The following is a 27,955-nucleotide window of genomic DNA, read 5'->3' as shown; positions in this document are numbered from 1 at the left end:
AGGCCTGAAGACCCAAGTCTCAGATGGAGACCCTGAAAGCACCTGTCATTGTTAGTACCCAGCTGAAGAAGGGACAGCCTACCTTTCCCAGAACCTTCCATGGTGACTCAGCCACAGACCTAAAGTCTAGCACCATGTCAGGAAAAGCTGAAAAATGAAGAATGAACTTCTTTCACTACAAGAATAAATTTCCATCATTATTACCACTGCCATTATATTTTTTGGAATTGGTATAATGAGGTAATATAAAATTATTTCATGAATTAAAAACAATTCTTTCCATACCTTTATAAGTATTAGTAATAGAATGGCAATTTTTCAGGGTGTTTACTAAAAGAATTGCCTCTTTTCTTTTCAACTATAAAATTTTAGTCTTTATTTTTTATTTTGGGGTCATAGTTAAGGCTTGGGACTTATTTACTTTTCCCTTTTAAAATGTATGCATATTTATTTGTCTGCTTATTTATTTATTCTTTTCAGACTGGGCCTAATGTAGCCCAGGTTAGCCCGAAACTCACTGTGTCACTGAGGATGACTTTGAACTTGTGCAGAGGTGAAGCTCTCTGCTCTCACATTCTGAGTCCCGCATTACAGGAAGGCATCCACAATGCTTGGTTTTATGTGGGAAGTGGGGATCAAACCCAGAGTTGCATGCATGCTAGGCAAGCACTCTTCAAACTCAGCTACATCTCTAGCTGAAACTATTTATGCTTTTAAGCTATTTTATCCTGACTTAGATTTGCTTACTAACTATAAAATATGCAACGTGTTAATTCCAGAGAATCAGTCACGTTTTCAAAACCGTTTTGCCTCTTGATTCTATTGAGAACATTGGCTAGTGGTATGAAAATTAGTATCTTTTGGTTTGTAAAATAGGGTTAACTAAAAATGACATTCTATCAATTTCTATAATCTTAACATTTTCAGCAGAATGCAGAAATATATCCCTCTGTAACACCTGAGTGATTAAGGTAGGCATGGATATAACCTCTACTCTACAAAGGTTCAAGAACCTTCCAAGCTCTTTTTGTGCCCACTGGTATCTACTCTGAAAATACTATCTTGGCACAGGTTGAAAATTCCCACATTGAAACTTCAGATCAGCACAGATGGTAACCTTGGAGACAAGCTAATGCAAAGCTTCATGTGTCTTTTCTCCGCAGTGCAGCTGACATTTTGGTTGTATTGAAGTCACTTCATGGGCAGTATTAGTATTCAGTTGGGTGTGTCAGCAATGGGTCTAAAGCTTTTGTTGAAGAGACCTGGTTATACACACGTCAGTCTGAAGCAAGCTCCTACCTCCAGATTACAAGGAGTCTTTGATATATTCAGAGAAATAATCCATAATGACCTTTTAAAGTATGTCACTGAAACAGAGATCACTCCAAAACTGAAGTTTGTGATATTTTCATTCATCTCGATAAGTGATTACATAATACGCTGTTATAATTTCATGAGACAAATCTGTATTATTTTTGCCTGAACTACAAAGACAACTTTCTGGCTGCCCTTGGAACCCTTCTTTTCTGATCATGTTTCTCTACTGCCTGTAGAATCTTCCAATTTCACATCTTATTGGTTCTTTCCTTTCTGTGACCCTGATTCTGCAGTCTTTGTTTGCCTTACCTGTGAGTTCAAATGATGCCTCTGTTCTCATTTGCTTCTCTTGACAAAGTCTAGAAAGTTCTACGCTAGACACACTGCATTCCTTTTCACCAACCACGGATGTTTCCTGGTATTCACCTCAACCGTTTCATCAGCTGCCAACCAGCCCAGATTTAATCAAGGAAGCCTTTGGTCAGAATCCACTCCTACCATGTGGCTTCTGCTCCCTGGGGATGAGCACTTCCAGCTTGCACTAAACTCCACAAAGAAATCACCATGTCCTATGTCTATCTGCTTCGAGGCTCCGTCTAGTGGCATGTTCTGCACTTGCGCACTGACAGCGGCTGGATTTGGCTTTTGTGGTGCTATTTTCCCTTCCGCTATGGTTATCACGTGGGCATACCTATCTCTGCACAAGGTCAAGTCCACGTTATTTTTAGTCTTAGCCCATTTTTTTCCACGTTCATTAACTAGGAACCAAATATAATTGTTTTAAATGTACCAACACAACCAGTGAAATGAAATTCTTTAAACAGTTCCTTTGTGCAGTCTTCAACCCTTAGCATCTAGTGGGGACCAGCGTTGTCTGATGAGAACCTGAGGGACTTCCCCAAGCACCAGTGTTTTCTGCTGCACTTTGCACGTTATCAACAGCTGGAATTCGTTATATTTGCCATGAAAATGTCCCTTTAACACTGCAAATAATATTTTAAAACAATTTTAAGAAGACAGATATATTCAAACTCCCTGTTTTGAAGTGAATCCCCGTCATCTAAACATTATGGTCAGGATCCTCTTTACACTGACTATCCCATTGATCCTCTTTTTCCATGCGCATTAATTACCCACTCTGCAGGGAAATGATGCTCACCCCCCTTCTGAAATCTGAGTATAGCAATCTGCACTTTGGAACCAGTTAGAAGTCAAGCTCAGTCCTCAGCTCCAAGCTCACAGCTTCCAGGTGCACACCATTCTACTCAAGAGCAGCAATGAACTAGCAAGCGTTTGAAAGAGTACAATCTGTCTCAACCAGCCCGTGCTTTCAGATTTTACAATGCACTTTGATGAGTCACTAAAGGTTCAATCCCGTGTGGATGAGCCAGTCAAAAAAGACTGCCAAAAAGCGAGCTTCATTAAAGACAGAAGGAAACAAAGCAGCAGATTGAATTTAAAAAAATATATTTCAAGTAGAAAAAAAATACTTAGGCACATTAAATGAATCTTTGTGTACTCTCAGAACATATGCATTGCAACACTCAGAAGTGATTTTGGAGGAGAATGGAAAACTTCTGGTAAACAATGCATTTAAGAATGCAAGGCAGTATATATAAACAGATGGATTCTTATCTCCCCAACCCCGCTAACCCTGAAAATTGCTTTAAGGTCCATCACTGCACAGCCCAGACTGATGTACCAACATTCATCTTAAAATGCCTCCAGCCCTCCAGCCCTCTAGGTCTTGTCAACACGAGTCTGGTTTCTCTCAGAATAAAAGAATGAACTCCACACCCATATGTTCCAGAACAGACAGAAAAGATCACTGTGTTCTTGCTTCCAGGAATCTCCCTCTCTCATTGACTAAAAAAGTTTATACAGCCCTGCTTAAGTATCAGTAATTCAAAACTCTGAAAAATTTAACCTCATTACGTAGTGTACGTATTTTTACCATAATGTTTCTAAGATTTTTTCATATTATGGTTTTCTCCTCTGTGAAAGAGGAGCATTGTTAGTAGCAATGTATTATTGGACTACACAAGCAAGAAATATCTGTTTAAAAAATTTGCACTTTGAAGCTTCTGGCTATGGGTGTGGAGGATATCAATTTCCTATAACAAAAATAAGGATAATAAAAAACAAAGTATAGTAATACCTATTTAAAGTATAATGACTTGTAGATATTTTAGAACATTCAAAAGAGCAAGAAAAATTCAATAATTATTGATTCACTTATTTTATCTGAATCCAAATAAATCTTCAAAGTTATTGACATTTCTTTGTTTGACAGCAAAGCTTTTACATAAAATATTCAGTTTCCAAAAAGCAAGACAGACAGATACACAAAGAGACAGAATTTTTTTCAGAAAGAAATTTGTTCATTGCCAAATGGTCAGCCCTGAAAACATACACAGAGATAACATTATATGAACTGAGCAGATTATGTTTAGCAATATATATGTATATACATACATACATATGTAGAGAATAACAATAAAAAACAGGCTATGGATTTGAAGAAGACTGGATAGAGTTATACGAAAGGGTTTGGAGAGAGAAAAGTGGGGAACAAATGTAATTTTATTATCATGTAAAGAAAAATATATTTTAAAGGAAAGAAAAGAAAAAATAAGAAAGAAAGAAAGAAACCTCGCTTCCAAGAGAAGAAATGGCCATAGCAGCTGAGCAGCCCTACAGGTAGAGCGCATGCTGAGAGTGCCAGTTTCTCGAGGATATGGTAGTTCCTGGTGAGGTATTTCCCACAGACACGGACTCCAAAAAATGCACTCACACACAATTCTTTTGATTCAGCAAAATTTTTTTTTAGGACATTATAACATGATCAAAATCGGTCCTTATCTCTTTTCCGTCCCTGAATGTGGAGAAGAACAGACTTCTCAAAGTGCCTCTGACCTATAGTCCTCCACATATATACTTTAAAGAAGTTGTTTATGTGTGTATGCATGTTTGTATGCATGCATATATGTTTGTGTGTGCATGTATGCTTATGTGCGCATTTTATGTGCTCGCACATGTTATATGTGTACGCATGTTTGTGCATATATGTATGTTTATATGTGTATGTATATTCATGTCTGTGCATATGTTTATGTGTGTATATTTGTTTGTATGTGTACATTTATGCACATGTATGTATGTTTATGTATTATTATGTGACACATCTTCAACTTGTGAAGTTGTCACCTCCTGCTATACTGAAGTTCCCCTAGAAGGGTGGGAGCTTTTTATTTAACGTTTCCTCTTACACTCTAGCATGTTTAACTATGTTAATTTTACTACTAACAGATATGAGCCTAGGTAGACTGTCTAATAAACAAGGAAATTCTATATTATTATTTATAAAAAGAAAAATATACTATTTTAAGTATCTTTTCTATTCCTTAATCTTTAGTTCCTTAATTCAAGACGCCTCAACCTAAATTTATATCCTATACCTGTTGAATATGTTCTTCACGACATACTAGAGTATTTATATGTTATATAGTGGTCTTATTGCAAAGATACAAATTAATTAATGGTGGTAATTGTAAAGGAAATTATTTACAGACATGGCATAGAAAAATATTGGCATGCAACCCCTTTGAGGTGTAATATATAAAAACATAAGGTTAATAATAACCATTAAGATGTTTTTTATCCTCTTGAGTCAAAAAAAGATGTCAAAGTCTGGGTTCACTCAATACTTCCACTGTTTCTATTTGCTGATCTGTGCACTAAGAATGATGCAAGTTTGTCTAATGTAGCTTTGGGATTTGCAAGATATTTGCTGCAAAGGCTTTGCAAATATCTATAAATGTCAAATGATACAGAAGCTCAAGAGAGAAAGTTCAAGATGCTAACTCTGTAGAAGGCAGCATAGATTCAAGTCACGCTTCTCTAGGATTCCTGGTGCTTTTACAGTTATTCCTTTGTCTAACACACAATCAAAGGACAGAAAGAGTGACGTGCACCAGAATGCTAGGAGAGGAGAGAAACTCCGTTGTCACTGAAGGATTTAGGTCCTATTAAAGAAAAAATGGACATAAAATATTAAAGAGATATTAAGTCAAGAAATAATAAATGTTGTGACTAAAAACAAGTCACAGAGACTAGCGGTGCTCAGACTATGATTTCATATGTGATGAGAGAAGGCTCAGCTCAAAAGAGGTGAGACTTATAAAGAAAATTCACAATGAGACCACTTAACATATCTCTAAGTATTTGTGAACATTGAAGGGTTGAAAATGAATCAAAAATAAAAATAGGAAGTCTGGTATCTCAGGTAACTGCTTTGAAGCCCATCATTAGGCACACCTGTGCTGTCTCCAAGAGGCTGGCCCAGAGACAATTTCAGGGTTTCCCAGTGAGACCCTTAACAGGCCCCTATTATGACCTCTTTGAATCTGAGAAAACTTTCTCTCTGGTTTGTCGTTGACAGCTGCTCCAACGACAGGTTATCTGTGTAGTCACCTCAGCAGGAACATCAGGGTTGCAGTGAAGGGGTTTAAAGAATATGGGTTCTTTATAAAATTTTGAATGAATGATGAGTCCAAGTCTTCCTTTCAGAAGTGCTTTGGACTATAAATTTGTCAAACATTTTTTATGGTCTTAGAAAACCGTGTATTGTAAAAGAAATATCCAAATGCAAAGGATATTGCTTACACACTAGACAATAAAACCTAGTATTTAATGGGCTTTATTTCTATTCATATTTTTATAATCACCTCACATTTATACACCATAATGTCTGAAGTGCTTGTCCTATCTCCAACTCGGTTGGTAGTACTTGTACTTATTTCATCTAATCCTTCAGGCTTCAAATTCTGTCTTCACTTGATAAAGTTTCATCAACTTAATAGTGGGGAAAGAGTAGCACTTTCTTGGAGTTTTATAATAAATATCTGATAGTAAATGCCGTACTCTTTGAGACTTCAGGCAGAAGGCAGAATAGCGCGTAGATATTTTGGCATTCGCACTGAGGTGTTGGTAGGGTCTACTCACAGCTGTGAGGGCAGCAGGACAGGCCAACTGTGTTCCTCTAGACAGCTGTTCACAGTCACTGTCCAGAATGGTCTCTGTGTGTGTGTTCCACCTCTACTTGGTAAATCTATCAACACTCACGTGAAAATGCATCAGTGAAGCAACAACCACCAAAGTGCACTTGCAAACCACGTCCTCACTGAAGAAACAGAAGAACAGAATGTCACTGTGAAGAGGAAAAATGAAATCTGAACTATGGGTTCTCTTAAGAGCCAGGGAAGTAACAGTAAATGGAAGACATACCAAGATAAACATTTTGTCCTCTGTCTCACATGCCAATGCCAGAGCAGTCTCCACCTAAAATCTAGCTCGTAGACAGTCAGAGAACCAGGGAGGCAATTTGTAACTGTTCTTCCTGGCTTCCAACTCTAGCTCCCAGTCTTATTCCCAGCTTGGAGCAGACCACCTGCTGTGGTTGTGACCACACCTTTCTCTGTGCCCATGGCCACTCCTTTCTCTGTGCCCATGGCCACTCCTTTCTCTGTGCCCATGGCCACTCCTTTCTCTGTGCTCCCACTCCAAAAGGACCAAGCAAATTTCTCCAACAGCTTTTCCTCCTCGCCCAATCATTTGGTCTCACCCACCAATGCCAGAGACAGTCTCTCCCTAGAATCCCGCTCACCGTGGTTTCCAAAGAATCAGATGGGATCCTCATGGTGGTTGAAGCCCATCCTCCTGTAGGCCTTTTTCCCCTTTCCTTCTAGATAAATATCCGCCTCTGCCTGTCAGCTCCCCTTACCTAGAAACAAGATCTACTTAGAGGACCCTTTTTAGATCCTTGGTAGTTCCACCTAGCAGAAACTCAGGGGGAACTCTACCAAGCAACACACAGGCACCACCCATTCCGGGGAGGGCAACAGAAACCATGGAAGATAAGACCAGATATCAACACCTAGGTTTACAGTCATCTGAAACTCAGATGCCTAGTCACCAAAATGAAAACACAAGCAATAACAGGATATCGAACACACTAGACTTCAACTCAAAATTAATTAAGAGATAGGGAAGAACATTCAGACTCATTAAAGGGGGAAACTCCACTAATATGTTTAAATTCTTAATATCTATGCCCCAAATACAAGGGCACCCATGCTTTAAAAAAACATTACTAAAGTTTCAATCACACATTGACCCTCATACATTGATAATGGGGGACTTCAATACCCCCCTCTTGCCAATAGACAGACCATCCAGAAAAAACAGAGAAATGCTGGAGCTAACTGATGTCATAAACTAAATGGACTTAACAGATACTTATACTACATTTCACCCAAACTCAAAACAACATACCACCTTATCAGGAGCTCGTGGAATGTTCTTGGAAATTGACCACGGACTTGAACACAAGGCAAATCTCAACAGAACAAGAGAACTGTGGAAACACCCTGCACCCTATTGAACTATGCAGTTAGTTTTATGTTAGTGGGATAGAGGCTAGAGTCATTAGAGGCAACTAATTTGAGAAAATGTCTCTGTAAGACCAAGCTGTAGGCAAGCTTGTAAGATGTTTACATTTTTAAATTAACAATAATCTATTGTGGGTGGTGCCATTCATGGACTGGTCGCCCTGGGTTTTATAAGCAAACAGGCAGAATGAAACATGAGGAGAGACCCAGTAAGCAGCAAGTCCCCCTGTCCTCTGCATCAGTTACTTCCTCCAAGTTTCTGCCCAGTTGCTGTCTTGACTTCCTCTAATGATGAACAAGAATATGGAAACAAGTACCTTCCTCCCCAAGTATGGTATTTCATCATAGTAATAGTAACCCTAACTAAGACAGTGAACAGCACTGGCTAAAGCTGGATATCAACAGCAGACAGCTTACAAACTCATGGATACTTAACAACTCACTACTGAATGAAAAATGGATCAAGAAAGAAATTAAAACCTTTTTATTTTATTTTCTTTTTTCTACAGGTCTTTTGCTCATACATCATGGTTTCTGATGTTGTATTTTTATGGGATTTGGGTGTTTGCCAACATTTGTGTCTCCGTATATATTTGTGTTACTTTTGCTCTTGTTTCGCCTCTTTGTTTTTTCCATTTGTTTGTTTAGTCTTATTCAGTTTCATTTGTTTTTATTTTATATTACTTTATTATTCTTTTCTTTTTCTTTTTTTAGATGCCTGTTAGTTTCCTAATTACAAAGAGCAAGAAAGGATGTGAATTTGGGGGTGTGGGAGCATCTAGAACAAGCTGGGAGAGACAAAACCATAATTGAATAGACTGTATGAAAATCTATTTTTATAAAGAGTAAAAAAAAATAAAATAATTTTGTTCATATAGATTATATATGTAAATTTCCTCTTTTGATAAGAGAAACATAGAAAGAGTGTTCGCAAATTTACTTGTTAACTAATTAGATTGGCCAGGCGGTGGTGGCACATGCCTTTAATCCCAGCATTCGGGAGGCAGAGGCAGGTGGATCTCTGTGAGTTCGAGACCAGCCTGCTCTACAAGAGCTAGTTCCAGGACAGGCTCCAAAACCACAGAGAAACCCTGTCTCAAAAAACCAAAAAAAAACAAAAACAAACAAACAAGAAAACCTAATTAGATTGATGAGAGAGAAGATAGAAAGGAAAAAAAGAAAAAAAGAAAGAAAGAAGGAAGGAAGACACGAAAAATGTGGCAACATAAATTCATATTTTCCTTTAAAGTAGTAAACTTTCTATAGCTATCAATGAATACATTTCAGAGAATAGAAGTCATAAAACACAAATAATTTATGAAATAATGACGGTCTAAGAGTTGCAAGAACTGTGTAGATAGAGCAATTAGTGAGGTGCTTGCTCTAGAAGCATTAGTACCTGGACTCCATCCCTGAAAGCTCCATTAAAGAGCTCGTCTCTATGACACGATTTACAATAGCAGTGCTGAGACAGTGGAGTCGAGAGGATACTGGCCAGCAGCCTATCCTACTCGGTGAGCTCCAGATCATTCAGAAATCCTGTGTCAGCACAGACAGGTGCTCACCAGTTAAGAGCACTGGCTGTTCTCACAGAGGACTGTGTTCAGCTTGCAGCACCTACATCAGGTGACTCCTAACCATCTCCAACTCCAGATTCACGGTCTAATGATGTCTTTTAGCCTCCACAGGCATGTGAATTCATGGGGTGTATACACAGACCAGAAGGTGCATGGGTGCAACACACACACAACACAACACACATACACACACAAGGGACAGACAGACAGACACTAATCACACTTGTGCCTACTTCAAGTAAAACCAAACTTAATAATTTTGAGATTTTTGACAATTTTTATTTGTTTACCTCAACCTATAAAATCCCATGTTGCTGTAGCTTTTAGAAAACCTTTTATAATTTTATGATTTTCTTATGTATGATTTTACATAATGAAGTAAAATTCTTTTGAAAATGGAACTCTGCGTACATTTCCACATAAGTAAAAGCGATTGTCTAAGTTTCCAGTAGAAACTTTGGCGTCCACTTCTTCCTTAGGGAGTATATTTCACTTTTTCCCCTTCAAACCTCTAATGTTTGGAACGTCAATATATTTAAGAATTTAAACAGCAACAAACCTGACAGTGTTTAAACCTCTCTGGATCTAGGCACTGACGGGCTGTTCTGTAATGAGCAGAATGATATAACGAAGTTGATGGCTAGCCTACATCCCAAGACCCTGCTTATCACATAGAAGCTTCTGGGCTATACAACCAATGATGCCAAACTTGTGCTCTGTGGAACAAGGAAGCTAAACAAGGTCACCCGGTGTGTGGCCTCAGGAAACACTGTACTTTTTAGCATTCCAAAGAAGTTTTGACTTCTCTTCCTCTTTCAAGCAATTTGTTTGGGTTTCCCATGTTAGGGCAGCTCTACTTTTAGTTGATTTGCATTGGTCCTAATGCCAGGCATGCAGAATATGTTTAGGCTGTAATCGTCTACATAATATCTTACCATTTTTAATTAATTAATGTAGCATATATTAGAGATATTTGACTTTTGGAAACTACAATTAAAATCCCATCTGGAAAAAAACATATTCATGAATCATATGAATGTTATGTTAATTACAAATCTAAACATTTTCATTCATGGCTTTGTAATTAACAGATTATTCCCCAATTAGAAAACGGAGTAAGCATAGCTGCTTAAATTTACAGCCACAAAATTTAAATAAGTTGGAATTACTAAAGGCATATTATACCCTACCATCATGACATAGTCATTTGTCCAACAAAGAATCAGCTTCAGTGACTGTTACTAATGGCATTGGTTAATGCAAACATTCCCAGGCCACTAAGAAGCTGTCATGACCCTGCAGCCATGATATGAAATATTGAAAAGTTTTTCAATCTACCACAGTAGCAAATATTCTCCTATGTGGTACTTTTCTCCAGAGGAAGGCTCAGCAGTTTCCTCCAAGGTACACAAGTTCGGAAGAGAAAGTTGAAGGCAATGTCTTGAGGCTTGCCATTAAGCCCTTCCTCACAGGAATGAATCGTGGGAGGAAAAGAAAAGGCAGTAAACTGTACCCCAAAATTAAAATCCAGCGTTACATTTAGATTGTAACGCATTAGTTTGAGTTTATGCATCAGCCTACTCTGGAAAAGAGAATGGGAGGCGGTAGTGCACTAAGGAACTGGTCATTTAGGTCTGTCTACGCATGCCAGTTTGTGAATGACTACATTCCAACCCACAGCCTTCATGGCCCACACCCGCAGCACCCTGGAGAAAGATACCCAGTCTCAGAACTGTTATTAGCATTGCCTAATCCCTACCAGAAGACTGCTGTTCTTCCCTCCACTGCCCACTAGAGGAATCCTGGGAGAGCTAAGCAGTACCTCTCCTACTCTATCTCATCACTGCACCACATGTGGCTTGGAGAAACGGATGTCCTTTGTCCCCAAAACTTCTGCTTTATCACCAAAGAGTCTAAAAAAACGAATACAGTCACTGAATTTACCCTTTCACCTTTTATCTTTATTGTCTAGATAGCCAGTTAAACATTTATTTAGAGGCCAAATGAAGCTCTTAATGTGAAGAATTACCACTTAGAATAGGAATCAGATAATCTAGAAACCACTTGGATTAGTGTGTCCTCTGCTTTAATCATGTGAAACAGGCATTGTAATGACAGTGTCATGCTTATTCTGTGGACAAAGGCACAATAGAAGGGAAGGCACAGAGAGTCATGGCCTCCCATGAAGAGCGGTGTCAGTAAGGCTTAGCCTTCAGTTCTGGACTTCCAGGAAGGCAGTATGAAGATGAATCTTATAGGATACATTCATTCAATTTTTTTAAGCATTTACCACATACCAATGCTCATCCTGGGATAGTCAGAGTCTAAAGACAGAGTTATACCACGAATCTTGAAAACAAGCTGAACAGAGGATCCAGACACAAAGACCACATATTGCAGCATCTCATTTCCATCTAATGTTCAGAATACAGACATCCATACAAAGGGATAACAGACCATGATCACTAAGGACTGGGGAAAGGCGTATAAAGTGACTGCCAATGGCAAGAGGCTTCTATAGGGTTACTAGAGTGCTCTAGAACTAGATGGTGGTGGTGATTTGAATATACCACTAAATTAGATAGAGAAAAAAAGGTGAATTTCTTTATATATTATTAATGATGGCATGATCCCCAAAGAAGATCAAGTATGGGAACACATAGCAGGAGTACCAATTACAAGGAGTACATCTCCAAACTCAATTTTCCCTCTGATAGCTTTCCCTCCAGTTAGCTAGTTTTTGCCTAAACATTTGCAGCATCCTGATAACAAATTTTGGGGGCTTCACCAAAACACAGGTTCACAGGCATAAAGCAGGATCAGCCACCAGCAACTTGTAGGGAGCAGTGCCAGGGTCTTAACTACCTCCACTCACACAATCAGACCTGCCAGTTGTCTCACAGAGTGGAGAGAGACTGGAAAAAGTCCATCTCAAAGACAAAATGTAGCAAACATTGATTCTTAAGAGGCTGAAGCCCTGGCTCTAATCACTAAGTTGCTAATTTTATTAATCTATTAAGTTACCCTTGACCTTTTCTCATAGTTGCTTCCCAGTTGCTTAACACAAGACTCGATTATAAATTCTAACCCTCCTCAAAAGATCACTTATCTTACGGGAAAAACCTCATGGATAAGAAGGACACTATAATATGCTCTACAAAATACATGACAAAGAATGCCAAGAAACACCCCCTTAAAGAGCCTCCACTCAGTATCTCCCTTACAAAATCAAAATGACAAGATGGCGTGACATTCCTTTCTGTGATCCAAATCAGGTAACTTGAAAGCTGGAGCGTATTATAGATGTGTTATCAAACTAATATAGAACTCATTTAAAATAATTGTATAATTCATTTTACAGGTACATCTGAAGCACTGTGGTCGCACTAAGTAGTAAATAAGTTAAACACAGCCAGACAAATATTTCAGCAGCAAATTAATCGATAGTAACAGTGACTTCAACTAACATTTAAAGCAGTTTTTCAGACATTTTATTTTAATTAACTAATGGAATATATCCAATATCACTTGAGTAAAGTTAATTTTAAGAGTTTAGTTGATACTATACAACCAGAATACATCAGAAGGGTCTTTTTTCTATCATTGCATGAAATGTTGACTTATTGGGGAAGGTTGATAAAGGGAACCTGATTATTTACATAATAGGTAAAATAATATTGGAGAAATAGTTAATACACATCCAAGAGCCAAGTGAGTCTTGAGCATGACTCGTTTACGGTTGTGCAGTGAATTATGGGCAGTGTGCCACACCAAGTCACTGCAATATGCTCAGAGCAACTCCGTCATCTCAGCTCTGAGTTGTGAGCTACAATTCCTTCCAACTTTTCATCTTTCAAAAAGCCATTTCTAAGAAGCCAGTTGATCCATATTTTTTTAAAAAAACAAACCTGCCTTGTGAAGCTTACAAAATATTTACTGTTTCTGAGATCTTAGAAGCTTCCCAAAAGCAACCACACATTTCTCTGTAGAAGGAAAACCCCTGGTGGTTTTATCAGGGTCAGGCACTGACTAACCTTTCCATTACTGATCAAGAAATAACCAGATATTCACCCAGGTGTTATTCATGCACATGGGAGTCTTCCTCATTACACTTTCTTGTCCCTTTTATCATTTTATTCTTGATTCTAATGGAAAACTGTCATTTCCATAATACGTAAATATAGGACTGACATTGCTGTTCACGTGACCCAGCATAGCAAGATTCAGGCAGAGCTGAGCAATGTGTTCGCACAAGATTTACAGAGATGCCCTAGAGTATACTTGCATATCTTTGCATATCTTTGGCTTAGCAAATTTTGTCCTGTCTTTCAAAGTAGACGATTTTATTTGAAAGGAGACTTTACGTAAAAAGCAAGAAAGAATGAACACAGTATTATGCTCTTTTTTTTAAAATTTTGGAACAAATGTAACTAAAACATTTTTAGTTTACCAAATACCTTCAAAGGGGTTAAAGGAGTCTCGCGATACTAATAAGGGACATGCCTAATGGTTAATGGAACAGCCAAAATTCACTCTCTTAGATACAAATAGGTTCCTGATTCTTCTATTTTAACACTTCAAAGAATGCTGCTTGACTGAACAAAAATACATTTTACTACACCTCGTCCATTATAGGTCCCTAGGAGGTATAAGTAGGCTGCATGATCAGCAGAGGCGATTGCCCTTTGAGAGGTTCTGCTTCTTGACTATGGGTGTGGCTGAGCTCTCTCTCTGTGGTTCTAGGAAGCTTTAACATGCTGCCTTGAAAGAAGTTCTGTTGATAAAATGTAACTGTCACCTGGCATCAGGAATGGCTGACTTTTTGGCAGTTGCTCTTGCCTCTCAGAGAGATGCAACTTCACATCCATGATTCACACCATCTCACTTTGCCTGCCTCATTTGGGTACTCCACCGGTGTTCCCTTCTCACCTGTCTACATGAGGATTATTCTCCAAGTGCATATCACGACTAAGAATGGCCCAGCATAGGAAATTGTGGACACTACAGGGAAAAGCATCATAGCCTCCTCTCGAAGATTCTTAGCTATAAGGCCATGTTCTCTGAGGCTGACAGTTGGCCAATTTGCTGACATTTATTGCTTAAAAAATGATGCTGGAATAAAAAGTTATTTATGTGAGAGAGACATTTGGACATCTAGAATCCAATTTGTACTGTTTCAACCCCCCAGATCTTCTGGGTTTGAAACAACCTCACTCCTTTGCCATGGTTTTTTTCAACAAGATGATTTGAATTGGGTTCCTGCCATAAGCTCTGGGAAAATCTTGTGGATCAATCCAAAGACAGCAAATTTTTCATTCATTTGAAACCCAAAATAATGCAACACTGGATTTTGAAAGGTCCATTATGTAGGAAAGCAAATTTATATTTTTCTAGTCAATAGATTAACTTCAATTATAACTGTTACTCAAAATTCCTTTGGCATAGTGCAAGCAACAATTAGAGAACCTGGAGACACAAAATCAAGTGGGTATGTGGAAGAGTAAATATTTATAAAGAAACTATTTTCTGGAAAGCACAAGAGCACTAGGAAGCTGAACATTTCGCCATCTCTAGCAAAGTAGAGCCTCCAGCAAGGCACACACATCTCAATTAGGGATGATGGAACAGAAGAGCAAATACATTCCATGAATTATACATTGCATCAGAATCTCATCTAATAAGCACTTTGACCTCTGCTATTTCTGGGCTGGTGTCTGCTACACTCACAATTAATCAGAAAAGAAATTAGCCTGGGAGATAATAGATAACCCTGGATTTAAAGTTGAAAACTCTTATAGTAATTTAACATTTAAAAGCGTGAAATTAGTTTTGAAATTAAAATGAAATCAGAGAGCTAGAGCAAGAAGTCACCTCTTTCAGGTTCAAACTGGAGTTTTGCAGAGGCTATGAAATTGCTCACCACACTTTGATTTTTCACAAAGTCATCCAGTTGCTTTTGAACTATCTCCTGGAGAATACTGAAAAAGAGAGCAATAGGCTGATCAGTGCAGACACCTCATTCACCCCAAATGCAGCACAAAAAAAAAAAAAAAAAAAAAAAGGAATCCAGAGGTCAGAGAGCAAAAAATCTTTTCCATGTTACATTTTAATTGACACTATAAGCCAAAAATTGATCATAGATGGAAATTAATTATATAACTGTGCATGTGGGGCTTTTCTTAAAATGTAAAATAATCAAATTACTTTTCTCACAAAATGTTAATAGGTATTGACCACATTTTTGTTTTTATAATATGTGTTGTTTTTAAAACAGAACATTCCTAGCATAAAGATTAATAAAAGATGCACGTCCACCCTGACAGGGTTTCATGGTGCTTCTCTGCATCTCTCAGGGTCCCGTTGTTTTGATTTTATGCTCACTTCCTTTGCTCCAGCAACACCATCCTCCTAGACTCTTCCATATTCTCAGAATGCACTCTAACTTCATAGTCTTCTCCACCATCCTCCTAGACTCCTGCATATTCTCAGAATGCACTCTAACTTCATAGTCTTCTCCACCGTCCTCCTAGACTCCTGCATATTCTCAGAATGCACTCTAACTTCATAGTCTTCTCCACCATCCTCCTAGACTCCTGCATATTCTCAGAACGCACTCTAACTTCATAGTCTTCTCCACCATCCTCCTAGACTCCTGCATATTCTCAGAATGCACTCTAACTTCATAGTCTTCTCCACCGGAACTGTTCTTCCAGCTGTCATATGACTCGCTCCCTTGTTCCCTCCAGGCTTTATTCATAAGCCATTTTCTCAAGAATGCACACTATGACTACCATAGTTAATGTTACCCCACATGGCTTCTCAGTTCTCAGCAAATTCCACTTATTTTTTTTTTCTTTCGTTTTTTCGAGACAGGGTTTCTCTGGAACTAGCTTTTGTAGACCAGGCTGGTCTCGAACTCACAGAGATCCGCCTGCCTCTGCCTCCCAAGTGCCGGGATTAAAGGCGTGCACCACCACTGCCCGGCTGCAAATTCCACTTCTTTTATCACTTGGTAACAAGCTACGTACTTTAATTTTACAACGTTGCTATAAAACGTTACTCCATGTCCTACTCATTAGGGTTTTTAAATTTTTTATTTATTACAGCATTCCTGCTTTATAAAAGTAAGTAGGAATTCCTATCTGGGGCATTCACCGATATATTCCAGGCACTTAGAGACGTCAGGGTCCAGGCATCCAATGGCATTGGTCAGATGACTGATGGAGGAATGAGTGTGAGACTGTTGGGTGAAAGCAAATGGTATACAGATCTCTGTGTGCAACATCAGACAGCTGTCCACATGGAGAAACTTTCTCACTGTATGAGAGAAAACGTTTACAAGGGCTGAAATTTGAGTCCAGACAATGTATGTCTGTCAAAGAATAACAGACATACACAGTAGTGTTTCTTATTTTGAAGCAATCGTAAGAAGGAAAAAGGTAAAGAAACAAATGTAGAAGAGAAGGGGAGGAAGCAGAAGAAGAGGAGGAGGAAGCAGAAGAGGAAGAGGAGGAAGAAGAAGCGGTAGAGGGGGAAGTGGAAGGGGTAGAGAAGAAGCAGAGAAGAGAGGAGGAGATACCCCACTTTACTATGTAGACAAGACTCTGAAGCCCTTCCTATGGCACAATGACCTGAGTGTCTTATAATTTGCTAATATAAAAAAGAAATAAAAAATTAAACTTTATATAGCCAATGACGAATTTATACAGAAAATAAACAGCTCATAATGAAAAACCCCATCCCAACATCATTCTTAAGGATAGCAATACAACTGTAAAAATGCTAGAACAAGGGATGCCAGAAGTTAAGGCTCTTCTGGAAAAGTTGAAGTAAATAAGCAGAAGAAGAACTGCCTCTGGCTCCAATAAACAGAAGCTTGCTAACCACAGGCAAGAGTCAGCAGTTACTTGTTTTCTGTCCTTAACAGTCAACATGACTTGTCAAAGGGAGAATACACATTAGAAAATAAGACTGGTTTCGTTCAACATTTCCTTCCTACCTTTTCCTCTTGACTATTGAACTTCCAACTCAAGTGATGCTGAACATGCAAGTCAACAGAGGAAAGAGTACCTAGCCAGCATTCCCAACCCCTCTGAGACACAACAAAGATCGCTCTTGTATTAGTACAGCACATGTATCTTGGGAGACTCTTTTGATGAGCATAAGATTAAGAGATATGTATTAAAGAAAATGAACTTTGACATATTTCAGAGACAATACTATATCGCCATCAAATGTTATCCTGCCAGCTATCAGTCAAAATTTCTTATTCAAAATTATTATAAATATGAAAATGTCAATTCAAGTTACTTTAGATATACTCCCTAGACCAGAGTCTAAAGAACAATTGATTAAGGTTGATGCCTATAAGTATACCTGTTATATACTATTATAAGTCATAAAATGAATTTTAGATAGATAATATCATCCAAATTTATTCCTTTACAATTTCTCATATACAATGTTTTCACTCTTAGAGGAAGTTTTATCTTCTAGCAAAACTTAATTAAAATGTATTATTCACTTTTGCAAAGTAGATGAAACCAAAATAATTTGTGTATATTTGCATAGAAATATAAATGTAAAACATTCTACAGTTTGCTTTTTTCACATCTCATTAGCACATTTGGATATAAATAAATATTTTGATTGAGTAAAAAAATGTTACTGTCAAATTCCAGGTTAATTCAAGAACGAGCATGCATGAGAATCCCCACCATGTACAGTGGGAACGCTCATGTATGAGAATCCCTACCACATGCAATGGGAACACTCATGTATGAGAATCCCCACCACATACAATGGGAATGTTCATGCATGAGAATCTCTACCACATGCAATGGGAACACTCATGCATGATAATCTCCACCATGTGCAATGAGAACACTCATGCTTGAAAATCCTCACACAGGCAGTGGGAACGCTCATGTATGAGAATCCCCACCATGTGCAATGGGGATTCTCATGCATAAGAATCCTCACCACAGGCAGCGAGAACACTCATATGTTCACTGGTGTGATCTTCACAACAACTCTAGGTCACAGATGACACTACTCTTCAGGTGAAGAGAGGAGGCAAAGGAGTGATTCTTGAAAAGAGCATATCAGCACTGGGTGTCACAGTCAAGAAGTTTATTGCTGTCCTTAGCTCTTACCATATCTCCAATGTGGTCAGGGAGGTCCTCTGTAAGAACAGCCACAAATAAACACAAGAAAGCATGCACAGATTAAATGTAAAGAGAAACTTCATAGGCTCGGGGAGTATTAACAAAGACCAAGTTTCTTTTGAAGAATATTATTTTTACTGTGTACCGATGTGTGCCTGTGTGCTTGTATATGTGTATGAGTGTGTATGTGTAAAATGCACCTACCTACATAAGTCACAAAAGGGTGTTACCCCTGGGAGGTAGAGTTGAATTACAAGCTTATTGTGATGTGTAATTCCCCTTTGTATGCTATGAATATGTTTTATTGCCATTGGTTAACAAAGAAGCTTCTTTGGCCTATGGCAAAGCAGAATATAGCCAGACTGGAAGGGATATATAGAGAGAGTAGGAAGAATCAGAGGAGACACCATGTAGTTGCTGAAGGAGACACATGCCCTGAAGCCTTACAGGTAGGTCACAGCCCCGTTGTGATATACTGATAAATAGAAATGGTTTAATTTAAGATGTAAGATGTTAATGAGAAGCCTTAGCTAATAGGCCCAACAGTGTTGTAATTAATATAGTTTCTGTGTGATTATTCAGGTCTGGACAGCTGGGAAATAAATGAGCACCCTCAGACTACAGTTATGATCTAAACAATGTGGGTGATGAGAACCTAACTTGGGTTCTCTAGAAAAGTGCTCTGCCATGTCTAAAACCCCAAAGGCTAAGTAGCTTTACAATATTAACAAAAGATGGTTCTTCTGAGAGCTTAGTGAATGGGCTAGAGATGTACATAGCTCCGTGGTAAGATGTTTGCAGGCCAGAAATAAGGTGCTGGGTTCTGTCTTCAGTACTAAATATTTCCAACATGTTCCTCTTCGTGTCTTTATAATACTTGAGTACATGGTAAGTGCTTCACAGATGTGTGGCTGATGTCTACATAGGGCACTTACCAAGGCAAGGTGAGCTAAGAGCAGGTTCTATTAGTGCTCACTTTTGTATACAACCTTCTTATTTAATAAAAAAAATAGATTGAAATGCAAGTGTCAAACCAATGAAAGCAAGGCTTCCCTTTTTGGTGATATAGATATTAAGACATTCTGTTCTTTGTGTCATTCATTATTCCTCTGTATAATGTGTTGTTATTGCTCAGTACTTATATAACTGAGTTAATAAATACATACAAAGGGCTATGTACGGAGTCATTACAACATATCTGCCTTCAAAGTAAGAAAAGCACCCTCTGATCAACATCAAGACTTTCCACCACCAAACAATAAATGCTTGGTAGTTTCCAGCTAAAGAGGTCATCATTTCAAAGCATTTGCATAAACCACTGTTCCAGAAAATAAGCCCATGTGAGTAGAAGTAATTTTTTTTTTTTATCATGAATTAAGATACAGTTTGGTAAGAATCTGGGGCTTCGCCTTTGTTGGCAGAGCACCCAGTTTTCTCTTCTCTCCTCATTCTCTCCTCTCTCACTTCATCCAGTAGCTTCTCAAAATAGTTTAACACCTTAAAATGAGTGAGAAGAGTATTCTTTGTGCTGAGCAAAAGCATAGGGTTGCTTAGACATGAGGTACCTCCCAACACCACTGCTGTCAATCAGTCCTTCCTTCCACCTCAGACTTTGGCTTCTCCCATTTCTGCTGCACTTTAGGGCACTTGCTACTGTCAGACTCAGGCCCATACTCAAAAGACTCGCCTCACTGAAGAGTCTGCTTTGTAAGCTGGAGAAAAAACAAATTCATACCCCAAAGGAAACTATAAACACGTTTTTTTTCTTTTTGAAACGTGTGACAAAGGAAATTTACTTGTCATTTGTCATATCAGCAGATAAAATGTTCATGAAGCTCTGTTCTGTAAGCTGTGATTGCAAATTCACTTTACATACAATCAATTGCTTTCAACATAGGATTTGCGGAGTTAAAATGTTGCAGGAGGCTGCTTGTTTGTTCCCGGCTGCTCAGCCCTGAACTAACCACACAGAAACCATATTATTTACAATATTGTTTGGCCAATAGCTTAAGGATATTTCTAGCTAACTCATATCTTAAACTAACCCATCTCCATTAATCTGTGTACTGTCATGAGGCTGTGGCTTACTGGGTAAAGTTCTGGCATCTGTCTCCTGCAGCAGCTACATGGTGTCTCATTGACTCTGCCTTCTTTCTCCCAGCATTCAGTCTAGTTTTCCCTGCCTACCTCTATTCTGTCCTGTGCAGGCCTAAGATAGTGTCTTTATTAACCAATGGTTTTCACAGCATACAGAGGGGAATCCCACATCAGTTGTGATTTTAAGTTCACTTTATATAAAATCGATTGCTTTCAACATAAAATTTGCAGAGTTAAAATGGATCCTAGACTTGAAAAATATCATTGCTGTCACATGAATTTGGCATTGTATAGGTATCTATAGGCTTATATTATTATATCTTTTGCATGTTAATCAATACCTTCTATTGTCAAATGCTGAGCGCAATTAATAATGCAATAACTCATCAAGAATGAAAGGAAATGGCATGATAAAAAAGGTAAATGCAGAAAGGAGAAAAAATGAGAATTACAAAGACAGTGATTTCATACTTGTCATTAAGGAATTACTGGTAGAAAGGAATTATACTCAGGAAACCCTTACTTTGTAAAGTACATGTGTTTGTCCTCTCAACTGAAGGTGAAAGTTAACATGCAACTGAGCACTGTTATAGGCAGAGTGAAGGAATGTGGGCTCCCAGATAAGCTGCTAAAATGGTAAAATGTAACTGTTCATAATCTCCCCCCATCATTATGAGATTGTTCCCACCATGCTTTAATATACCAAGAACAATTACTTCGGGAAATATAAAATCGTAACAAGGAGATGCCACGGCAGGGGTAGGCAGTGACAGAGAAGAAAAGATCCACAAGGCAGTGAGAGAAAGTGACCACTAAGGACAATCCTGAGTACCCACCCATAAACATCTTCAGAGGGCATCAGGAGGTCTCACCAGGTGATATGTGATGTGACCGCCATCATTGAATGTCTGTACTACCTACTTTTGTTCCAATACCCACGGGCATCAGTGTTTAAAGGAAAAGGTAGACTCCAAAATATCCACTGATCCAGTTTCTCAGACTTCTGTCAGACTATAAAAGGTCACCTTTCAAATGCTATCCAATGCAGAAGCAGAAAAAATAAGCTATAACCACTCACTCATGATCCCACTGCTAACTTAAACTGAAAACAAAAAACAACAGCAACAAAACATACTGCCAATCTGAAGCCTTTGTCAGGCCTCACCAAATAGCTCTGCTGAGTTCTCACTTGGGCTAGCTGGCCAGGTCACGGAAATGTCCACAGAACAACAAATAAAGGAGAGCCTTCTTTCTCCTATGTGCAGGAATATTCCAAGGAAACCACTTGTCTTCAGAGAGTTGTCCTCTCAAATAGTCCCCTACAACATGGCCTGAGGGGAAATGGCTATAGCTGCTGTTAATACAATTTTTGTCAGGAAGATAAGTTTCCTCATTGAAAAGGTAAACAGAAGCAGAAACAGCTTCGGCAGACTGTCATATTTCACCAGGAAAAGGCCTCTCAACACTCCCTTGGAGTTTGATTTTCCTTCTCTAGACAGAGAGAGCTTTAATTGCTCTCCTTGCGGTGGCCAAGATGTGCTTTGTGTCTTCGATCCCAACCAAGACAAGAAGTTTAATTCTCTGAAAGCCCTCTCCTTTTCCACACAATTGCTTTCCCTCTGAATACAAAATAGGCTAGTCACCATTCTGAACACGAGCTGCTTTAGTGGATGTGATTTTCTGTAGTCAAAGAAAGACTCTTTACAACCTGACCTTCTTGCTCCTTGAGGAGGGAGGTCAATGTTTTGCCTTCTTTCCCTCTGGGCACAGCTCCATTTCAACATCCCTGGCTCCATTTCAACACCCTCCACTGCACAGAAGGCTTTTGGATAGACACCAACCCTAAATTACTTCTGCTGGAAGATCTCAAAGCAAGCAGAGTCTGCAAAGCAATTGGATTCAAGAAAATGGTATGATACAGCTAAGCTCATTTAATTAACTGTATAAAGCATCATTATGAAGCCCCCAGGTTCTGACAAAGACTGTCGGTAGCATACAGAAGCAGTGTATATGACCTTGGCACTATAGAAGCTACTAGAAGAATGAACTCTCTAAATAACCCACCGACTTGAGCAATAAGATTTATATGCTGACTCCAAAGGAAGAGCATTTTGGATCCTTTCTCCCTCATTTATAAAATGAGGGAGACTTCCTGAATTTTTAAATGACAGCTGCAGATAGATTTACCACTTGATTTATTTGTTTATCTCTTTACCATTTAAGGCTTTAGTGGTGGAAAATTTGTTTTCAAAAGTTGTCCTTACTGTCGAACCACCAGGAATGGGAGAAAATGTACATGTAACCTTTCTGTATGTAAAGGAGTGGGGTAAGAAAGAGGAGAAGGGAAGTAATAGGCTTGGATTCAGAAAAAGAAGATGCTAGAAGCCTTCTCCAGAGAGGAAACTCAAGCTGTCTGTTGAAGGAATGGGAACCTGCCAGGCAGGGATATGGCTGCAATTCCAAGAACATTGAGCAGGAATAGAAAGTCAGAGAGCCTGACCAGTACAGGACAAAGGGCTCACGGTGTGAAGCATCCCACAGTCAAATTTAAAACTTTCTCTTAAGCAACAAGAGGCTGACAAAGGTATCTAAGCAAGGAAGGAGCTTCAAATAAAAATGCCACTCACCAATCAGAGAGACGACATGAAATCATAAGTCACAAAAAATACCATAAAACATAGCATTTAATATTTAGAAATATAATTCAGTGGTGGAACACTTGCTTGGCACCCCAAGGTCCTGTTTCTAGAATTTCATGTATATGCTTAATAAGGTCATAGAATCTTTTTTAATTAGTTGGGTTGACTCCACTAAACTTAAGGCAGAACTCTTTGTAGGCATATAAGCAGTATGTATATACTATATAAAGTATATATATATACTACATACTTTATGAAAACTTTATGGAAGAGGGACTTCCATGGAGTAATGCAGACATGGTTATCTGCCATGACTTTTTGGCATATATTAACCTATTGCTCCCCATTTAATTTTATTACATATATAACCAGTTCATTCTCTTTGTTATTGTGTCCTCATTTACAAGTGAAAGACTGGAATTTTGATATCCTCTGCTGCGGCTAAATGAAAAAAATATTTTCTAAGTTTTAATGTTTAAGCAATAACAGAAACTGTTGCACTTTTAGAAATTTTTGTTGGACTAGAGGGAAAGAATGTGCAATGAGAGATAGTGATGTTGAGGCAGCCTGCTCCATCAGTGAACCCCACAGCTGCTCAAAATAGGACATACCAGGAAGCACTGTGGTAGGGATGGGAGGATCGTTTTCCTCTCCCTCCCCTAGTCCCGATCCCTGCCCTGCCCCTCTCTGTTTGCTCAGATGGTGTCCTAGCTAGAAAGTCACCTAGGGCATGAATCAATGGGCAATACACACTAAGCTTGTTTGTAATTTATGTAAAATTTATTCGTTATAGCTGATCAATACTTAAAAATCAGATCTTAAACTCAGAATGTCTGTCCAGTTGCACCAAAATGAAGTATTGAGTGTGTATTCTTGATCATACTTGGATTATCTTTCTTTTTTTAAAAAAGAAAAACCTGTCCACAGTCATGTTTAAAATTGAAGTCATTCATTTCAGTCTGTTTTGAAAGAGAAAACAAATCACTAAGCTACTCACTGTTTCTTAATCTTTTACTGGAGACACTCAACATTGAACCATTATAGGGATGCAAATGAAACCAAGAAAGAAGACTATGATTTAATACTGGGACTTTAGTTATCCTCCTTCACTTAAAACACCACTGTAAGTAAATGGTTATATTCTCCAGCAACCAAGGGAGGAGAGATGGCAGAATATGAAATATTGTAACGAGCCAGGATTGGCCAAACAGCCCTGCGTGTCTTCGGTGAATATTCTTTTCAACAAAGATTGAGTGCAGCCTTCAAAGTACGACGCATGTCATTATTTTGCAAACATTTCAGCCTGAAAAACTGAACTCTCTGGATATTTTTATTAGCCCGTGTTTGACTATATCCAACAGAGAAAGCAAAAAAGCTTTGTTTTCTTGTCTGTCTGCTTGTTTGAATTGTTGTTTTCCTGTAAACCAGAATGGCCTCAATCTTCTGCAATCAAGGACTACCTCAAACACCTGATATTCCTGCCTATCTCCCAACTACCTTAATTACAGGTATACACAACCATGCCTCACTTAGGAGTGTTGGGAATTAAACCCAGAGTGCCTCAGCTATTTTTCTATTATATGATAAAAGACGAGGACCATGCCAACGCAGTTCCATCCAATCTGATGTCTACATGTCTCTAGTGGCCAGTTTTTTTTGTTATGGTTGTGTTTTTTGGGTTTTTTTTTTCACATTATATCACCAGTGTTGAGAGCCATGAGTTAAATAAATGTATGACTTTGTTGTTTAATTTTATCATACTGGGGGTTAGACCTGGAGTCTCAGACATGCTTTATGCAAACACTCTGCCAACAGCCTACATCCCTAACCTTTGTCTTTGCTTTTATTTTGAGACATGGTCTCAGTAAATTGCCCCAACCGCTTGGGTTCACTCTGTAGCCTAGGCAGGCCTTGATTTTTTTTATTCTGCTGCTTTAGTTTTCTGAGAAGCTGGGATTACCAATTCATACTACCAGGTACAGCACAATTCTTTTAAAATTCATGTCACAGTTTTAAAGTAGTTGCACACATCACAGTCTTTGAACACCTTCGTGGAATTAGAGCAGCGTTCAGTGTAGGTGAAGATGATGCTCTCTGGTACAGATGTCATCTACTGCCACACAAGAGCTGGGTTAGAAGGAAGGTCTCACATACGCAAAGCAAGGACTCTCACTGAGTTATAACTGTAGGCTCAACTCCATGATTCTGGGATTCCACTACATCTTTTTGATTCTAAGGGGACTATTTATTATGTCTCAGTTGTGAAATAATTATAATATTTATGAATACTTATGAACTATTAGGTAGGAGTTCAAATCTGGTATTAAAAAATAATTTGTTACAAAATGTTAATGGAGGCTTCAGATCTTCAATGAATCTAGGAGAACACTGTGAAAACGAAGAAATCCTCAGACATTTTTCTTCGTGTTGAAAATATGCTACTTCAGCTTAAATTTAGTAACAAATAGAAATTTCACATAGAACTAAAATAGCAAAAGAGGGGAGATAAAATTGATTTGATTTGTCCCAGAATATGTGCTTTCCATAAGCCCTTCCCACTAGAATGCCTTCCTAGTAAAGCCAACTGGAGAATTTGCAAAGCAAACCAAACACAAAAAGAACCCACAACACTGACAAGATACATTTTTATATAATTGAAAAGTCTTCCCAGGGCCTACAGAAATGGCTCAGTGGTTAATAGCATTGGCCTCTTTTACAGAAAACCTGGGTTTGATTCTTAGCATCCATGTGGTGGTTCAGAATCATTTATAACCTTCAGTTCTAGTGAGCTTTCTCCACATTCTGTGGTCAGCTAGAACTCATGTGGTGCCCAAATGTACATTCATCACTTAAAATTAAAATAAAAATAAATTTTAATTGCTCAGTGTACACCTGCTCTGCCGTTCACATCAACCCAATCCTTCAAGTGGATCAGACTCTGAGTACTAATAACAAAGCTAAAGCCGTCACAGAGACAAGTGTAAGATGCTACATTGTTATGCCCTGACTAACATCATTATCTGTTAAAAAAAATTCCAGGCAAGGTCTCAGTATTTTCATCTAAATCATCATGTTCTTTCTCTGATGAGCGCTTGGCCTACAACAGGTTGTTAGCATCCTACCTCTGTATTTACCAGGCGGGAGAGCTTATGTGAAGTCAAAGTCAGGCGACTCTGAGATGCTCCCTAGGTGTAGCACTGACTATGGAATCTTAGAACACTTACTTGAGTCTCTGTATGCACCCATGGTCAGCATTTATAGGTTCAGTCTACAAAGCTCTTAGCCTGCTGCCCAACAGCGAGGAATGGTTCATTCACTCTATGTGTGCTATGAAGAAGTTCATGCCATAGAACTAAAATTCTCTATGCATTTAACTACAGCTCTGGCAGTGAGAAAACCGTGCTCAGTTTCTTCTATATAGCAGTAATTAAACCTAATTTTAGACTGGTGCATATTATATTCAGTTCCATCACTAATTAACATACCAAATACCGCCTTCTCTTTAGAATTAGTGAGGTACTGGTGAGACTGCCTGTGGTCTATGATATTCATTTGAGAGGCCGTTCTTTAGCAAGAATATCAACCAGAAAGGTGTGATTTACAGACACTGGCCTCACAGCCTCTTCCTAAATAAACAAAAATTGGCCCTCTGAAATATTGGACCAAAGTAGTCTATTTGGTGACATATGATGCTCACATGCTCTGTGATGATCTGAGTAATTCTGTTTCTTTATATATTCAACATTTCCCAAAAGCTGATGATCGAGTTCTGTTTCCTGTATAAGACCTCTTAAAATTGATTCTAAGGACACTGTTGGACATAACTGTCCTCTTGGGAGTCTCGAAGAATGACAAAAACAAAACAATAACAAAAGCCCCAGACGCTCTGTTTTCAAACTCTAGTAGAAAACAATGCCATGACTGATCGTTCCAGTGTTCAGAAGAATCCTATTGCAGGGTGTAAAGGTAGAAGCTGAAACCTCAGCTCCTGCAGTGTCGGGGGCTGCAGCATATGGAAGGGAGTCTCACACTTCCTACCTACATCCACTATTTTAGATCCAGAAAAATATTCATAACATTTTTTTGGCCATGGACTCCTGCCATAGAAATAATATATTTCTGTGCTGTGATATAGTTGGAACGACTCATTTTGTTTCAACAGTGTTTTAAAAAAATCTATATTGGATTAGGGTGGCTCCTTGTCATGACAAAACAGCATTATGTACCCCCACAATTGATAACCAGGATTGTTATCAAACCCTTCCACAGTAAAATGCAGCATCAACCCCTGGACACCAAATTAGGAAAATCTCATTAAATTCAAAGCAATCAAATGAAAATCAAATGACCATGGAGAATAGTATGCCTCATTTGCATGTTTCTAAAATTTACTGCAAGACAGAATATGCTGTACACTAATTATATTGGCTTCTAGTGGACTTAAAATTGAAATGACAATTTTCTCCAAAAAATAATAATGTATACAGTTACAAGATTTAAGAAGCTATAAGTTAGACAAAGATCACAGCATGAAGGAAGGCAACTATTTCTCAGCAAGAGGAGGCCAGGATTCTACCATCACAAAATGATCTCCCCTAGTACTGTGACTACTTCAATACTGAATAAAAATGCAGAAGTACATACTGAAATTAAAAGAACCAAAATTGTCCACCACTTTCCCTAAATTTTACATCGCTAAGAAATCTCTG

The 27,955-nt window shown here is 38.5% G+C and overlaps 1 protein-coding gene across 3 annotated transcripts in view; it reads right to left on the bottom strand.

Moving 5' to 3' along the window:
• The window catches only part of Oxr1 (oxidation resistance 1), a 348,145-nt gene that overhangs the window by 282,446 nt on the left and 37,744 nt on the right, over positions 1-27,955 (bottom strand). The window contains exon 2 of one of the 3 annotated variants that reach the window (XM_057791396.1): positions 15,215-15,321. The exons of the other annotated variants lie outside the window; for them this stretch is intronic. The gene's annotated coding sequence lies outside the window, so the exon portion shown is untranslated. The remainder of the gene's footprint in view (positions 1-15,214; positions 15,322-27,955) is intronic. 3 annotated transcript variants of the gene reach the window in all.

The sequence above is a fragment of the Chionomys nivalis genome, chromosome 17 (genome assembly GCF_950005125.1).
Source record: "Chionomys nivalis chromosome 17, mChiNiv1.1, whole genome shotgun sequence".
NCBI classification, from domain to species: domain Eukaryota; kingdom Metazoa; phylum Chordata; class Mammalia; order Rodentia; family Cricetidae; genus Chionomys; species Chionomys nivalis.
The sequence above is the reverse complement of the archived record's forward strand: the minus strand, read 5'-3'. Positions and strand labels throughout refer to the sequence as shown.